Below are 17,919 nucleotides of genomic sequence, written 5' to 3'. Positions count from 1 at the left end.
AAGAGCGAACGTTTATATTATATTCGTATATGTTATAAAGAATGAATAGGGCATAATGCGTTTGTGGAGACAGAAACTCTAAGTTTATAGCTTTTCTAGGCCACTTCACTTTTTCAAGCCATCAGTTGTTCACAAGGAAAGTAATATTATTTATTTAATTTCATGCAAAATTAAACTTTTTTTTAGGTTCATATTTATTCCAGTACGCTTTTAATAATAGAAGATTGTGTTAGACGTACGTAATAAAAGCGTGTGTGTCTAATACAATCTTCTAAAACAGTACTGAAGGTGATAAATGTGTCATTTAGACTACATCATTTGAAGAATTGGTATCTAATGTGCTTCAGTACCAACCAAATCCCCCTCTTTTTCTGTTGAATATCGGATATTAATTTACATAAATTTTTGAAAATTCATTACGTCTATTTAATACAAAAGGATTACGATAATGAAAACATAAATTATATCGTACTCAGTAATTTTAAAATGTTTTAACTTCCTCATAAAATATGACGTGTGTCAAACAGACCTAAAAATGGGGGGGGGGTGTTTAAGCAAGCCGTTTCCGCGCAACTAACATAGGAAAAATCCGTCTTCGTGATTGGTAACACTGAAAATGATGTTTGGGCACTAATTAATCCGAGTGACATTTGAACGCGGTATTTTCGTCTATTTTATTTCGCTGAACAATAATGTCAGATGCAAAAATTTTCATGCTGTTTTTTCAGGCTGTTTTCCTAGCATATTGAATAATAAAATTGTAATGAAAGCTGGGAATTAAACCACCATGAACGCTGATTTTTTTACCTATTTTTCAACCATTAAACAATGCATTGTTATTAATATTCATCAGTGACCAATAAAAATACATAAAAATAATTATAAAATAAAAAAACTGTAACTTACAGCCAAGAATACTATCACTATAAAATTACTTTTATACAAGTTGTCCATGTAACTAAAACCATGCAACTTTTAAAACTTTTATGTATTTTACTTAAGAAATTTTAACCAATACGTTGCGGAAAAAATAATAAAGAAAAATGCCGCCTTTTTTTTTATTAGTATTATCTTCTCCACCTTCAAAATGCTGCCTATTTATCCCACAGAGTATGTTTAAATATGTGCTCGGATTAGAGATCTGATTTTACTATTATTTAAAATCATCAGGCCCGTAACACTGAAGCATTAAATATTTAGATTTCAAAGTTTTCAAATGTAGGGTAGCTAAAAAATGTAAGATACAAGTATACCAAAGATACAAATATACCAAAAGCTAAAAAAATGGAACTTTTTTTAAAACCGCCAAAATTTGATATGTTATTTCAGAATCTATTCCGAAAGTTTTTCATATAGAATATTATTTTAGATTTAGCCGTAGAGCAAAGATCGGAAACATATGCTGATTAATTTGAACTCAAACAAGGATATACAAGAAAAATTCAACTCTAAATAAATAACTTAAACCTCAAATTTTGAAAAGCATTCTGATCAATATGGCATTGTTCATCGTAAATAAAAATTTTTATTTTTTTCACACATATGTATTTGCGTATTTCAGGAAAATCGGATTTTCAAACAGATGTCAAAAATTAATTTCAGCATTTGATTCAAACAAACAGAGAAAAACAAAACCATATTAAAAATACCTTTCCAGTGTACCGCATTTTCTTAGATTAGATGAAGAGAAATACTGGTTTTACTGTAGGTTGGTTTGGTTTATTTGATTATGACAAAGCGCGTGAGGAGAATAGGGATTCCATCGTGGAGGACTTTCTAAGGGAATCTAGATCATAATCTTGTTACATGGGAAAAACAATGAGGGATAGCGACAAAATTACTTCTCTTCACAACTTTTTTTTTTTTTTATATCAGGGTTCTCAACCAGTGGTACACGTACCACTGGTGGTACGCAAGAGAAAAATAGGTGGTACGCAAAGAAGCAAAATATTTTTAACTGTTAAATTCAATAATTAAAACCCCCAACATCCTGATTGAGATTTTGTCTAACACTCGTAAATTTATGCGATCTGAGCTTTTTTCAAGAGTGGTGGTGGTAGTAGTACTTTGTAGTGGTGGTATTAAAGGTTTTTCAACTTTTGTTTAGATGGTACGCGTTAGTCAAAAGTTTGAGAACCGCTGTTTTATATTATTGCAACGTGTCCAACGACTCATTTGTTAACTTTTCAGAGCATTTCGGTCCATATTATTTTGCTTTTACAAAATTTACAAAGGGTAGGCCAAAGGCGCGCTTTTGCGCTATGAGTGGGTTGATCTCTCAACTGATCTTTTTTTATTTCCATTACTTTAAAAAACGGAAATAAAAGTAATTTATTTTTCGAGATTAAGATCGTTAAAGCTCGTATATTGTTTCATTTGCAAAGCTTATGTTTAAGATTTTGTAAAACTACTTTTCTCGTATTATTACAAAAATCTTCCCAGTACAATATTGTGCATTTGTTTCGAGTAACGTTTTAAAGTTCTCGTACATGCATCTTGTGGCTAACCCTGCACGTACATCATTGTAAGATCGAAAAATCAATCAGAGTTTACTGCATAATCTCTAGCTTGAAAATTTGTGCGCTTGATTTACATTTGTTTTGTTTTGTTTTGTTTTGTTAATTCTGGATATATAGAGAGGGAGAGAGAGAGGGTGTAAAGGAAGCAGTATTTGAGTGAGAAGGAAGACGCCAACGCTCAAGCAAACCTAGGCATAATATTTCGTTAAATGGACATTATCTAATAACCAAAAATAAATGATTTCAATTGTTCGCAGAACAGTTACTAAATGATAGTCTTGGATGTTACGCAACTCTTTGGAATCGATCGATAAGAACTCGAGACGCATCTTCCACGCTTTCAATGATTTCGTTTATTTTCCACTCACGCTCAGGCACCTTTTCTTGGGATTTTTATTTTTCATTCATTTACCTTAATGATTTTTTGCTTATGTAGGTGTAGTAATTAGGTCTTTTAAGGTTGAGCGTAATGATGTTAGTACAGAGTAGGAAGATAATCCTCTTACCTGTGTATCATTTGATATTTTCCCCATGAACTGATTGAGTGGGCGACAGGTTTTACTTAGTATTGCCACAATTGATCGTGAGTTTGCGGTAAGATGCGGGGCGGGGACAGAAAAGGAAAAAAAGATTATTGAAATGGGTGCTTTTAGTAGACTGGAAGTCACAATTTATTTTTGTGTTTACGAGAATTTCGCGATTATACTGAAAATACTGTATATTTGAATACACTCATATAACGTTCTAAATATTAGCAAAGTTCAATCAATTGGTTTATTAAATTCTTTACTTCGAAAAAATTTAAGCATTATTGTAAAGTGTTGGACACAATATCGTTATATAAAAATCAGTTATACATTGACGCTGTTGAATTAGGCGAAGAATTAAAAATTATGTCCTCATATTATTTAGAGAAATAGTCTCCAAGAAGTGTTAAAAACACTTAATAAAAACATAACTGAAATATAAATATTTAGCCTTTCATATACTGCTGACAGCCGCCCAGACGGTATAGTCGCTAGGCCAACCTCCTACGGTACCGAAGGGTCCGGGTTCAAATCCCGGAGAAGGCATGGTAGTAACTGTCCGTCCCTCCCCTTCATAGGAGGCAACGGTGGCTGCCTATTAGGTGGCTCCACAATAAAATGGCCGCCACTTCTGGCCTTTGGAGTGGCCAATGCTGAATAAGCAAGTGCCCTCCATTGGATTAAAAATATATATGTATATATAGATATATATATACTGCTGATAATTAGTTCCCCTAAGCATTGCTAGCATAAAGAGTTTTATAGACTAAAATCATTATTTAAGATTAATGATGGATAGCAATGGATTGAAGATTAGATGGGATTAGGCTGTTCTAATTATAACAAAGGACAGCAGCTCCATCTATCTGCCGATTCATGAAGGACTTCCTGAAGGAAATTGATTCGTATTCACATTACTCTTAGACAAGACAAAATAATGCCTTCCGTTCGGGAGGGGGATTACTCTGAGAGAAAGCCCTGACAGTACTCACGCTACTCATGCAACCAGCCGTTCGCCGTGACTTGAAACTTGGTCCAATGAATAAAATTGAGCGATCTTACAAATATATGATATTATTAAGACGTATTTTACGTTTTAACTGGGTATTTATCCTCCTCCACCCCCCCCAAATCAATAAAGATACTAGCAAACTGTCTTCTTTCCGTTTGTTCTGGTGGAAATTTCGTGAAGGTCGCTTTAAATTGAAATTCAAAGCAATTGTTCTCTTTACCGATTTTGCTGCAAAATACTGTATTTTTTCAATATTTTACCTCACTTTGGTTCATTGCAGGCAATCCACACAAGCACATGTTTAAAACTATGTTCAAAACAAAAAAAAATCACGATTTGTCTATAAAAACCGTTGGAATCTGGAATGTAACAAATAAAATAACGCATAACGCGATGTTATCGAATGAAAATCGCGACGCTAAACTGAAGAACCGTTATGCGCGTTGTTGTCAGACATGGCCACATTCTGACACTTTAATGATATCTACTAAGGTAGTTGCTATAATACGTAACTGCCAATTAGAAACGTAAACTAGAATCATAAATTAGGTAAGAATTCAGAATAAACAAATTTTACCTTAAAATGAAAATCATGTAGCAATCTCGATTGGTATATTAATTTCTTCAAGCCGCCCAGACGGTATAGTGGTTAGAGGAGCCTGACTACGATACCAAAGCTTCATAGGAGGTAACGGTGGCCACCTATTAGGCGCCTCCACAATAAAATGGTTACCGCTTCTGGCGTTAGTAGTGGCCAATGCCGTTATAGGCAAGTGCTCGCCATCTGTAATAATAATAATAATAATAATAATTTCTTCAAATAAAATTGCTACTGTTGTTCACCCTAACAGCTTTTTATGTCTCTCAGAAAATGTCCAGAAATCCTTGATTTCTATATGTTCTAAATTAGCTCTATAAAGTCTTTTTAGCCTGTTGCTGCAACAATGAAGTGCAAGTTTCGCTTTCATTAAGTAATTTTCATATTATGTTAAAGAACAATATAGCTTTCATTGAATTCGAACTTCAACTGCAACAAATGGGTATTAAATTTATGTCTTTGTGCGTGTCTAAGTTTATTACGAAATAAAAATGCATGTCTTTATTATTCCTGTTGCAGATCATATATCAGAAAACGTCCATTTCTGAAAATGAGGTTTTGATCACCAGAAAATAACAATAGCTAACTTCTTACAAAAGCCCTATGAGGCAGGGGAATAGGAAGTGAGCATACTTAAGTATCCCCGTTGCGGGTTTTGCTTTTGCGTCTTTTGAAATGTTGCCTTTTCTCCCCTACAGCTTATCACAGTTGTAATAAGACAGTATGCAGGATGCTCCATAACTTACATGAGAGAGATTAATCCGCGACTATTAAAAGATGCGTCTCGGTAGCTGCGGTTAACCCCTCTTTTCCAGGGCACTGGATAGGTCACTGAGGGAGTGTTGAATGATTCTCTAACCAAGCCCCAAGCCCACAGCAAGCATCACTTGACATTCGTCTACAATACATTAAGAAAGGATTTATCATACTTGTTATCAGATTGGTTCTGACGTCCGACTGTGTTATTGGAGTGGGAGTTTAGAATGGATTTAGTGGGTTATAGATCTAGTGAGATCATTTTGAACAGATTCTATGAAACTCCATGAAACTTACGGGATATTTCGTTGTTTGATTCTTCGTTTAAAAACATGATTTTAAACGAAGAAACGATGAAGAGGTAAAAATTTCTTATCGGGTGCAAACTGGCGGTTTTCACGACTTGCGTGTATTTTAAAATTTTGTTTTAAGATAAAAAAATATCGCGATCTGTCTATAAAAACCGTTGAAACTTGGAATATATATATATATATATAAACCGCATATGAAAATGGCGATGTTGCGTGACTAAATGACTGTTATCAGCGTAGTTGACACAGTTCGTCACTTTTTACTAAGATGGTTCCCATAATAAGTAAGTATCGTAAATACTTTTCCGCTCTCTGAAATAATTTAAATTATGACTCTGAAATACCACACAATTTTTTCTCTCTGATTATGTCTTCACATCGCAATTTTCCTTTAAATACAAATCGCTTGCTGCACTCTTGTTTTTTAGCCTCCAGTGGCCAAGTTGTTAAGACCACTGAATACTGGGAGATCGACTCTCGTTCGAATACCGGCGAACCAGCCGGCCGCATGGGCGTTTTCGTGGTTTTCTTTCTATGTGTAATGCGTATACGAGCCAGTTTCCGTTAGGAAGTCCTTCACGAAGGCATCCTTTCTTTCGAGGAAGATAGCCCTCATGTACTTTTCTATGTTCAATTAACCTAGCCTAGCCTCTTGTTTTTTATACGTTAAAGTTCCTAGATACCTCTGCCGTGTTCATGATTCGAAAATTTGCACATGTTCCAATTTTCTACTGAATATTTACACAAGTAAAAACTGCCTCGAACTATTTGATCGGATTTGCGTTCTAACCTTCAGAAAAATATTTTAATTTACTTATGTTTTTGACACCAGTGTATAATCAAAGAAGGGAAAAAAACAAAACACACACAAACTAAAAAAAAAAAAAAAGAGAGAGAGAGAGAGAGGAAAAACAGAAAAAATAGTGCAATCAAATTTACTCGGTAATTTATTGTAATTAAATTAAATTATCAATAATTTAATAATTTATTATAATTATAAAACTCAATAATTTATTATAATTAAATTATCAACTAATAAATAGATATATTTCCTTATATTTCATGCAGTCCAGTTTTAGTATCGATAAGAGTGTAAAAGTGTATCCATTTATTAGACTTCCCATGCTTCCTCTAGAAAGAATTGAGCTCCTTTTTACTTACCTTCGATCTGAACATATTTAATAATGTTCAGCGACTTTGCAGATATCCTTAAATAGCTGCATGAATTGTAACTTAACACGTTGTGTTGTCAGGACGTGGGTGTTTGGAAAGCGAGTAGCGGTCTCAGAAGAAATCGATCGTAAAATCTTCGTTAGTTGAGTTTTAGTCGAAAATTCTCACCAGAACGGAAGTTCTCCTTTTCATAGATTGTCTTTCATTAGCTGTAGTTTCTTATGTGTGTGTACCCAAAATAGATTCATTACATAAATTGAATGAGAAATATTTATTCAAGAAATGGCAAGATCTTAAAAACGGAAGGCTTCTGGTTCGAGAGGGAAGAGATTTTGTGTGTTTGTTTAACAGTATAAACCCGCTGAAATTTTGTTACTCCATTCAGTGCCAAACAAAATTGTTAAATGCAGAAAAATGTATATATACCACAGATATGTACAATTATTTATATATCTTCTTTAACTAAATGAATACTGAATGGGACAAATCGATAAAAAATTAAAGTTTGTTCCTTTTTATAAATACTTTAAATTACGCTCAAATGTTGATGAAATGTGGGTCCAAATACTTTTTTGGATACTTACGCTATTATCCCGTCGACCGTTGGCAGAAATTTGGACAGTGGTCGCCAGTCGTTACTGAGGAATTGCTTAATGGCGCTAAATCGTGCTACTTGGCCGGTCGACAGGATAATACGTAAGTACGCTTCTTTGATTCAATGTGGTGTTATTTCCAAAAATACTATTATTCAGGCCGGTTATTGGCCTGTTAACGTTTTGTTAGCAACGAGTAATTGTTTTATTGCATATCTCTATATATATATCTATTCTGATTTTGAAATATAAGGCTGCTATCACACACCCGTCTGTTTCGGAAGAACAACTGCTTGGAAAAAAATTTTCTGCGTTATCAGAACAGCCAGTCACCACAGATCACTTTGGAGTTAATACAGGGAAAACTGGTTCTCCATTACAAACAAGCTGATAGCTGATTGGTTGAAAACGAACAACTTGCAATATTTTTCGAAAGAAAGGAAAAAATCGTGCGTCTTTCTTTCAATAGTAAACCAGGCAGAAAAATTGTTCCAGACAGTTATTCGTGTGAAACAAATGCGTGTGTGATGTCGGCCTTTGACGATCGTAGTTATGAATCATGTATTTGACCCGCAAATATTTGCTACAGTTCAACGCTTGCTAAAGCTTATATTTCCAGAATTGCCACTATTTATACCAAGGTTTTCGATACTGAATCAACTGATTTCGACTGAACACGTTTAAAGTTTATTCGACAGCAGTTCACTTCGGCTGTATTTTGTGTCCTCTCTGCAGCTACTTTTCCAACAATTGTTACACTGCTAGAAACATTTCAATATTTTTTGTTACATTGAAAAGGGCCCTGAATCCGTAAATATATATTGCAATATTTCTTTATTTCAAAACAGAAAAGCTCACTAGGGCTACCTGCTTAAGGGGAAGAATACCTTCGGTGCCCCATTAATAGCCGGCTGGTTAAGACCAATGAAGTCTGAGGGTTCGACTCGGGTTATATCCAGACGAACGGACTGGCTGCATAGTTTTGGGGTTTTCTCATGAGCAAACGAAGCAGTTTTTCTTAGAAAGTTTTCCACCCAAGCATCCTTTCCCTTAAGCAGACAGCCCTCGTATGCTTTGCCATATTCAAATAACTTAATCAGCTAATCAGTCGAGGAGAACTTTATAAGGGGAATTGGCTAGTATTTACGCATGGGGAAAATTGATTATCTGGATTAGGGCAAAGCACGCAAAGGCTATCTGCTTAAAGGAAGGGATGCCTCGTAGAGGTCTTTCTTAGGAAAACTGGCGAGTATTCACAGGGCTGTAGAGTCGGTAGGGAAAATGACCGATTCTGACTTCGACTCCTGGAATTTTAAACACTCCGACTCCCTCATATATGAATGTCTGTAAATATATACACATGGGTTACAGCTTATTATTTTTTTAATATAAAAGAAGTAATAGAAGCTACAGGAAAAAATTGATGGCATAGCAAATTATTTATATTAATTAGCATTTATTATGAAATGGAAAAACTGGCATTAGTTATTTCTGAGAAACAGTATCGCTTCGGCAAGATCGTCTTTGTTGAAGAGCCATAGATTCGATTTGATAAACTTCAGAGCTGAGAAGAGTCTTTCCACACTAACTTGAGTAGGAAGAAGAGCTTTTACTGTTAGGGCTACTTCTTTTAACTTTTCAGGATAGATTTTTATAAGTTTTAAAAGCGCAATCATATTTCTCTTATTTCTTCGAAGGCCGAGTAGAAATTTTGTTTGTATTTTTTCATTTTTATAAAGGACTTTATTTCATAAAGGCTCTTGGTTCTTTATTTTCATTCGCTTTTGCCTTAACCTTTTCAATATTATCCAAAGATATTTCTCAAAATCTAATTCATCACTGGAAGAGGATGATAGACACTCAATTGCAATGTCTGCAGTTTGACTGTCCGGATTTGAATTCCCCAACTGCTCTGAGAATAATTTCATTCTTAATGAAAGCTCATAGATGGCTTTCTTTGCCTTTTTAATTTGTTCGTTATCCAAGAAAATTCGATGTTTCGGATCTACATATATTGAACCCAGCAAGATCTCCTTCTGCAATAAACCCTCCATCTCAGAAAAAAACAAACATCACAGTCTAGTCTTCCCTTCTCACCTCCTGTCAGTTCTTCAGACTGCAGCTTTTTTTTTTTTTTTTTTTTTGTGGCTATATATGGTGTAGAAAGAAGAGTTTCCAATTCTGCAAGATCATTCCACAGTCTCTCTGTTAGTGAAACATTAGGGTTATCTACATCTAAAAAAGTTCTTAATTCTAACAACCTCTTTATCATCAAATATGTGCTTCCTTATCGCGTTGCTTGATCAATAATTGCTCCTTTTCCTGCTCACTTCCTAAGAATGGCATCAATTTTGGGAGTTCTTGCTGCTATTCCTGTTTACCTAAATTTACCAGCGAGATTTGTAACTAAACGAATCAGTTTAATCATTAATGGCAAATATCACATCTATCCTCCCCCTTATATTTATTTATTAATATGTCAATAAAATAACTATTTATTAATGTATATAGTCCATAAATTGTCATTATTTTTTTCAATTCATTTTAATTTTCAAATTCAAATTTCAAATTCAAACTGTCCAATTGAATGTCCAATTGAAAAATCCATTTGAATTTCAAATTCAAACTGTCCAACAAAAACTGGAGTCGGAGTCGAACTCCAGCTCCGACTCTTTTAGCGACTCCAGCTCCGACTCCTTTTACCCGAAAATCTGCCGACTCCGATTCCGTCTCCATGACTCCGACTCCACAGTATTCACATTGAACATGGGGAAATCCACGAAAGTTCCCATGTAGCCAACTCGTTCGCGAAATTTGAATTCAGGCCTAATTACTTGGCTCTCGGCCACCAGTAGGCCTCTGCGTTGGAGATATCAATAAAGCATCATTCAATCGATACGGTGGGATTCCAGCTCGGGTCGAATTATTAGGTCAGTGATATCTAAATCCTTTTTTTTAAATCAAGAATAATTTAAACTTAGAATGGATAAATATTACTTGCACAAAATGACTAAGTAGCAAAATTTGAGTAGCAAAAAATGAGTTTTAAATTTTTAAAATTTAAGAAAAGTTTTGCTTATAAAAGAACTGAGTAGTAAAATAAGATAACTTATGAATCAGAAGTGACCATTTATAGAAAAGGTTGAGAACTACAGGTCTGGAGACAAATTTATGAGAAAGCTTTTACATTTCATGAAATTATCTCAGTAGCAAGGTATTGACATTATTAAGAAGTGTGCAGACATTACGAATATTAAATGTCAGCGATGCATGTCTTGCAAAATCTGCGGAAGATATTCTGAAAATACAAAGGCAAGTTAGCATATATCGCACAAAAACGATTAACGTTGTAGAATTCTGCAGTTCGCTTCTAAAAGTCAATTCAGAGATCATTATGCAGAGATTTTTCTTTTTCGCATATTTGAAAGGAAAAAAATCTAATTTTTCCGCAGTAACTGTTAAACTGTAATTAGCAAAAGACATTATTTCATAAAAGCATAAATTAAATTTAAGATGTAGCCGCAGGCATTTCATTCGAAATGGGAAAACGTTTTATACTTTCGATTAAAAAACGAAAAAAAAAAAAAAAAAAGTTACAGCGATTAAAAATGACAGTTCAGGAATAAAAGGTGGCCGTTCCCCCCCTCCATTTAGTATGATGTAATTGCAAATTTAGCTGAAATTATTTCGGTTTCAGTGTAAATATATACGCATACGTACGTATACATATATATTAGAGCTTTCTGAGATGGAGAAGTGAATGTCTTTGGCATATATATGATTTTTGGATGCACTTCTGCTGCTTCTGACTTAGTTTGTCGTGTAGGTTTTCATTAATTAACTTTTATAATTGTTACTAACTAATGAGTTAAATGCCGTTTGAAAGCTTACCTTATACAGTATACCACGATACTGTTCCTATCTTTTAATTTATGTATGTTCCTATCTTTTAATTATGGTCGCCAATTTTGGGAGTTTTGGCTATTTCTTGCCAAATTTTTGCGACAAAAATTAGCTGGCAAAGCCATTTTATCTCGCCATTTACCTCAAATGGACTTGCTTCCATAATCTTATTTTATGTTACATTAACAAGATATGTTACATTAACAAGCATTTTATGTTACATTAACAAGATATACCACAATTTTAAGTATAATTTCGCTAAAATTATTTGCATGGATGCAAAATTCGTAACATTTTATATATATAATATTTATCCATACGTGGAAACAAATGAAATGAGATTTGTTTTCATGGATGGATAAATACAAAAATTTAATTTTAATATATTTTTATTTCTGATGAAAATTCTGTATTCTAGGATTTCTATTTCTGTGCACCCGAAGATCCAGAAGCATTAAAAAATGAGGGAAAAGAAAGGTAAGACATATTTCCAAATTTATAATGATATTTACTTGTTCTTATGGTTACATATATTTTGAGTATACTTTATAATATTTCTGCTCTTAAAACGGACTAAATTAAACAATCCTGCATTGCAGTTTAAAATTACCCAATTTATTTTTATGTGATGAAATTTTTTTTTTTTTTTTTTTTTCTGATTAAATGAATTTTCTGAAATGCTTAGCTACTGATCGAAGTCTCATGCAGTATTATATTCAGCTTGCTGTGTTTTATACTCTGAAGAGCCACCTCCCCCTCCCCTTCCAAAAAAAAAAACTGGTATAAGCGTACGTATGTAAATAACAGAGGTATGGAACCAATCACAGCAAAGCGCGGCGCGTTCACGTGAATACGCTCACGACGTAGTTGCCACCATTTTTTTTCCACCGGCGTAAATTCGCATAGCGCAGAAGACGTAAACCCGACAGCAGCAATTTAAAACTTGAATCAAAAAAAAAAAAAAAAATCTTTTTTGAAACTTGCATAAATATAATATTCTTAGGAAATTTTAAAATTTCTTTTGTATTTTGATTTAACGGTGTAACACTTAAAACATTTGGAATGCCATTTTATAATACATGTCACAATGTGGTAATATAATTATTAATCTTTAATTCTTTGTCTGTATTTTTTGTTCTGTATTATGAGTCATGAACTTACATTATAGTTCAAAGTAATGTAAAAAAAAGGAAAATAACACAGTTTGATAAAATTTATTATTAAATGTTAGCTTTGCAACATTTTATTATTAACAGAAAACTTATGAAGTCTTTTAGTAATGTACTCTTTAACCCACCAGTTAAGCGTGTGATCCCTGCATTTCAAAATCAAGAGAATCTTAAACACGTTTATTCCAAAACTTTATTTTCCGAGTTGCGCCAGTACTGCAGCCCCATGAACGACGTGTAGTATATTTTCTCCGTGTGGTGTTATGTATATGCTAATCAAATCTAATAGAATCTTTTTAATATCTGGTGTGTTATAGCAATTTTTTTAGGATTGGTTTGTTTTATATTAACCCTCAATTAAACTATTATATGATATTGTCTGGAATGGTTCCTTTTTAAACTATGATTATTATTAATGTCTTTAATCTTCTGTGCCTGCATTTTCAATTTTTAATAGTTTTACATTTTTACGTTCTATATTTTGTCAGTATTTTTGTAACATACACGATACACTTAAGTTTTTAATAATAATTTAAATTCACGTGAAATATTGAATAACGTATGAACTCGAAATATATTTAATTGAATTAATATTCATTTAGTATTTTGTTTCTTCTAATCTTTTTCTGAATAATTTATAAATTCTCCTTCTTATAATATATATTGGCATTTATCAATCATTACCATTATCGCTCTTGAAATCTGACCCAAGTTCCTTTTCGTATAGTTTTTAAAACATACACAGAAACGATGCTTGAAAATACCTAAATAAGTCAATTAAAAATGATTCCTTCCGAAGGAGATAACTCTCAAAACCCAAACTAAAACTATTTGCATAAAATAAACGTAGTTACTCATGTAAACAAATGAGGGATAAAATTTTCGGATGCAAGATATGTGCTCTTTTTATGCATTGTAAGGTCCCTCACTTGAAATTCTAAGTTAATGTTGGAAGTGAGGAACCTAGGAACTGATAAGCGAATAATCGCTAGAGTTCGAAGACAGGAAACAACAAGAGAGAAGGGTAAATAACCCTTTATTATTTCTATAAGATTTCACAAAACTCCGCCTGGAAGTGAACAAATAAAGTCCGCACTTTGGACTTGAACTTAAAAGACTAAGAATTAAACTAAAACTAAGATTAACTAACTAAGTATAGCCAAAGCTATCAAGGTACAATGAGAGTTGGCCCCTTAACCTATTTTACTACGAAGCTTAGCAAGGGCCTGAGTACGACCGAGCGTATAACAGCTTTGAGAGAGAGAGCGGCCAAAAAGGCAGACGCGCGTAGTTCAGAAACTCTGTTTCTCTCCCCGTCTCGGTAACTTCGTAGTTTAAATACCGCTCCTTCTCATTAAATATTCAGCAAATTCCAAAACTACGTTCTGGCCGGCAGTAGTAAGTTGAAGTTAAGAATTTGACAGGAAAGGAACTTTAAATTAAAATTTAACTGTTAATAAAATTAACATAATCCTTACAGCATTTCTAAAAAACCTTTTTGGCTTCAGTTGTTAAATGTCACAATTCTACCAATAACATGATACTGTTTTGTGAGTTTTTTTTTTTACTTAAAATATGCTGCACTGTAGGTAATATTTATGGTTATAAAGGGAGAGAAATAAGATAGTGAAGTAAGATCAGTGAAACATTGTCGAATATAGTATTTTTGGAAGATAGAAATATCAGTGAAACGTTATCGAATATAGTATTTTTGGAAGATAGAAATATCAGTGAAACGTTATCGAATAATAGTTTCATAGCTGCTGACTCTCCTGGTTTTATCGGGCTTTTCATCACATCTCCCGGTTTTTAAGTTTTATCCTTTATTAAAGACTAGGTGTACCCGCCCGGCGTTGCCCGTGCATTTAGAAAATGCAGATAAGTGAATAGCGCAGGAATAGTAGTGTAGGACATGTAGACTGTCTCTCTCTCTTCCCCCCCCCCACAAGCTACAAAAAAGAAATGAATTGTAATTAATCGATTTAATGTATCGTCAAAACAGCAAACTAACGCTAGAATAAAGAAATCAATTGTTACAATCGAACGTTATTTGAAAACAAATAATAATATCAGTGAGTCAAAAAAACCGTGATTAATTAATTATAAATAATTTTTTTAAAATTTTTCTAATTCAAAAATCGAAAATCGGGCTTCGAGGTCTGGTGGCCAGCCCCTTTGTGCTTCCGTATAAAAAATTCCAGGTCCCTGCGTGCGATAGATTTGGCTGGAGAGCTCGGTCAGACAGACAGACAGACACATTACACTTGCTTTTATTATTATAGAAGGTGTTTTCAAGTAAGAAATGAAATGTATTGAATGAATGAAACTTAAATTGTGCATATTCTACTTTTCCACCCCCAGTGATTTTCAGAATAATTTTTCTTGTTAAATTTTATTTCATCTGAATTGTATTTCTTTCTTATTACATTTCATTGACCTTTTTTTTTTAATTCTGTTTCATTTTATCTGAATTGTTTTAATCTGCTGAAGACATTTGTAGATTTTTATATCAACATTCAACCAATGTTTAACCATTGTTAATATTTGTATTTATTTTACTTCATTATATGTACATTACTAAGTTTATCAAGATAAGTATTATGTATAGTAATTATTAATTAAATTTTCATCTTTTTAAAAGTACTTCGATAAACAAATGTTTTTCTTCCCGGTTCAGGGTTTTCTCAGTATAAAAGTGTTATAAATTTTCAAAATAAAATTAACTAAAGAGTATAAAATTTAGAATATCTATTAAAAACCTAATATATTTACATCGAAATTATATTAAAAATAGTTCAGTTACCTGAATTATGCATCATAAATTGAATTTAAGTGATTTTGGAGCTCCTCTGAAATGTTATCGCCGTTCAACATGAAAATCTACCGGTTTTTACCGGATTTCTTGCAAAAATCTCTCGCTTTTTTAGATTTCAAAGTTGGTAGCTCTGCAGTTTTCGCTGTATACAAAACAATATTAAAGACATTTCAGAACTGGTAAATTCATTCTTTGTTTGATTTGATTAGACTTTTGAATTTCAAATGAAATCTCAAAAAAGAGATCAATTGTATTAGTTCTATGCTGACTAGTATCTTAACAAGCGAAAAGATAATCAGTAAATACCGGTCATATCCAAGGGTCTAGAAAAGAGAAATACACTGTTTTGTGTTATCCCGGTTCGGCGACTTTTAAGCTATCATGTTTTCGGCGTCTCCAGTGACGTTTCGGAGCTTATCAACTGTTGTATCGAATATTCTTTTCTACAATCCGGGAATGTGCTCTTGACCTCATCCTCTGTAATTAATTCGCTTTGGGAGTTCTGTTTTCAAACGTTTTCAGAAACTGCTCTCTTCTTTTGTGACAAATGCAGCCGGTAGTCACTTGTTCGGGTAATAACTGCATAGAATAGTTTTGTACTTTTCCGTTTTGTACAATCAGATCTAAGAGCAAAAATGTAAGTTTTATGAGTCTTTTTCTTTTAACCTCCCGCCAATCTGTATACATTGGTAAGGAATATAATGTTTTCGACCTCAAAATTCGATAGTGAGTGTTCAGTGAATAAGCACGAACAGGTCCGGCGGAAGCGAACCTGCAAGGCCTGCACCGCAGGCTGGTGCGCCCAGAAAGGGACGTCACCAGTCTCTTCTACGACAGTAATCAATCACATAAATTTTTATTAATAATTATGTGTTTATCAACAAATATTCGTAAAATAATTAAAATAGCAAAATATGTAACGATAGAAATTGCTTTTAATACAAATATATGATGTAAAATTTCTTTAGAATGAAATTAAATATTAAAATTTATGTATATTAGGGCAGAGGCCAGAACCCTTGCTATGGCAACCGGGTGGCAGAAAGCGTAGCGCTGGCCTTACGTACGTTTTTAATATTTTTTTTTGTAAATTCCTTTCTTTAGAATCATATTATTGAATCAATACAACAGCTCTGTGCGATGCTATGGTCTTATTAAATTCAAGCTCAGTTTATTCATCCGTGTAGTCTAAGAAATACACAAATTTTAGAGCCTCACCATGGTTATCCTTGTTATTTTATCTTTACTCCACTTTCATCTTTATTTCTTCTGTGGGTTTCTATTGAGTCTTTGCGGCTAGATTGTTTTGATTTTATAAAATCCTACAGCCTTTATCGTTCTTAGTTATTTATTTTCATCTGCATTTCTTGTTTCCATCATTTATATATTCAAACACCTGAACACCAGAAGTAACTTCAGAGGCTCGATATTTTTACCTCGGTATCAGCAGGCCATTCTTATTTTATGATAGCTCTGCATTAAACTCAGTTCATAGCATGCTTAGCAATGAGATTCACTGTAACTGCGAGTTCCCCCCCCCAAAAAAAGTCAAATGTATTTCATTATTTTTTCCTATGACAAGCTAGAAAAATTTCCGTACGACTACGCACGGATAGATCGCAAGAGACAATTCATTCATACATATAATCGGGAATTTAGTATTCCATTTCCGTTATTCACCACTGAAAAATTTCCTTATATAATACAATCCACTTAAGATGTCGAATAGAATATTTTTGAATATGATAGAACCTTTGATGTTTCTGATTTAGTCGTAGCTGTTGTATATCAAAGACATTTAAAAATATTTCTTGAAAATATTTGGTGTCTTCCTTTTTTCCGCGGTTGTCAAAATCATTCCTGTTTCCGCGAAATCATCAATCTTCATTACGCCCCTTCCCACAGGGGTTACATAGGGGGGGACCGAGTGGACCTTGGCCTCTCCCGAAAGGTAGGAAAGAAAATAAATAAATAAATAAATAAATAAATAAATAAAAAAATAATTTAAAAGAAGAATTTTAAAAGAAATAATTGAAAAATATTTACGATTTCTGCATGAATGAAGATAATAATACTGTATTTAAAAGGAGAGAGAGAGAGATGTTCAAACTCTGCGATGATTTTGGCAATGAACTAAAAGATTGTTTCCTAAAGTAAAAAATAATGTTCTTCCAAAATTCTACATAAGATGAGTTATAATAAAATCTTTCAGAATAAATATTCGTTCTAAAACGGCGTTCTTTCTACTAAAGCGACGACTTCTTTGGTCTTAATTGGGCTTTTGCAGCTTTTAATTCTTTCATTTATGCAAATCCAATAAACTACATTTTCCTTATTTTTATTCTGAATTCGATACTGATAACCTTATAAAGGGCTAAAGGTTTTTCTTTTTTTTTTTTTCCTTTTAGTTCCAATAATGTCTAAAACATTCATATTGATAAGATGATTCACACTGATAAGATGTGAAAATAACAACTAATATTGTAGCAGATTTACAAATGGAATGAAACGTAAGATATCAAGAGGAGCCTAAACTAAGTTAC

The 17,919-nt window shown here is 33.2% G+C and overlaps 1 protein-coding gene across 1 annotated transcript in view; it reads left to right on the top strand.

The window, feature by feature from the left end:
• The window catches only part of LOC118197180 (uncharacterized), a 219,857-nt gene that overhangs the window by 21,118 nt on the left and 180,820 nt on the right, over positions 1-17,919 (top strand). The window contains exon 2 of the mRNA XM_085807493.1: positions 11,811-11,869. The gene's annotated coding sequence lies outside the window, so the exon portion shown is untranslated. The remainder of the gene's footprint in view (positions 1-11,810; positions 11,870-17,919) is intronic.

This window comes from Stegodyphus dumicola, chromosome X1 (assembly GCF_044657685.1).
Source record: "Stegodyphus dumicola isolate Sdum_Otavi_A_Nest chromosome X1, ASM4465768v1".
Classification (NCBI taxonomy): Eukaryota; Metazoa; Arthropoda; class Arachnida; order Araneae; family Eresidae; genus Stegodyphus; species Stegodyphus dumicola.
Note: the sequence above shows the minus strand (reverse complement) of the source record. Positions and strands in the feature narration are given on the sequence as shown.